Source organism: Lampetra planeri, unplaced genomic scaffold, assembly GCF_965212315.1.
Source record: "Lampetra planeri unplaced genomic scaffold, kcLamPlan1.2.h2 scaffold_1917, whole genome shotgun sequence".
Classification (NCBI taxonomy): domain Eukaryota; kingdom Metazoa; phylum Chordata; class Hyperoartia; order Petromyzontiformes; family Petromyzontidae; genus Lampetra; species Lampetra planeri.
The window spans coordinates 22,489-23,589 of NW_027614667.1; the positions used below are offsets into that span (position 1 = coordinate 22,489).

Below are 1,101 nucleotides of genomic sequence, written 5' to 3' on the forward strand. Positions count from 1 at the left end.
CAGTGGTTGGTCCGATCTGGTTTACACTTACATTTAGAGGGGTGCGACCTCAAATTACTAATCTTAGCAGGATATTTCCTATTATATAGGATTACTTAATAGTGGTTATAGGGTCTTTATATATTATGGTATTTAAAGTTTAGTAAACTTAAGCTGTAACGCTTTTCTTCTTGGTGGGCTGCTTTTAGGCCTACTTAAGTTTATAAGTTGGATATTATCTAATCAATAGAGCTGTATCTCTGTTCACTAGGGCTGTACCCCTAGTGAATAAAACTTAAAATGTAGAGTAGTAAGATGTTTAAATTTATAAGTAATTTTGTTGCTTATCTACAAATTAAGATCAAGCTTAAACTTGTTTCTTAAGTAACCAGCTATCACTAGGCTCGGTAGGCTTTTCACCTCTACCCAGGGCTTTTTCCAATCTTTTGCCACAGATACGGATTAACTCTTATAGGTAATCCCAGGGTAGCTCGTCTAGTTTCGGGGAGGCGGCAGTATTTTCGGGTTTACTTGCTAAGCCATGATGCAAAAGGTACAAGATTTTATCTTTGCTTTACTTTACTTAGTTGATCTGTTTCATCACTTTTTCAATGTTCCCTTGCGGTACTATATGTGTTTTATTTTTCTATCACCTATACTAAAATGGGGGCAATGGTTTGCTGTAAATGTGTGAATGTTTTATAATCATAAATTAAAAGTTGTTAGATAAATATACTCAAATCAGTAATCAGAAGATCTTGAATCGCACAAGAATATTTTCGGTGTAAGGGAAATGCTTAACTTTTAAGCTATCTTCTGTTTTCCAAGCGCACCTTCCGGTACGCTTACCATGTTACGACTTTTCTCCGGGAGGGGTGTGGGAGAGTGACGGGCGGTGTGTACGCACCCTAGTGGAACTTCAACTAGACAAACTATTCTTGTTTACTGCTAAATCCACCTTCAAAATTATTTCATTAAGTTATTCGTATACTCTGGGGAGAGAGTGTAGCCCATCTCTGCCTGCCTCATAGGCTGCACCTCGACCTGACGTATTTGCATAGATAGCTTCTTTGCCTACGGTTATTCTTTTATAAGGTTGGCTGGCGACGGCGGTATATAGAC

General features: G+C 38.1%; 1 pseudogene; it reads right to left on the bottom strand.

Annotated features, from left to right (window-relative positions):
• Positions 1-795: 795 nt before the first annotated feature.
• LOC144740127 (18S ribosomal RNA) lies at positions 796-1,101 on the bottom strand (annotated as a pseudogene; the record flags this gene model as incomplete).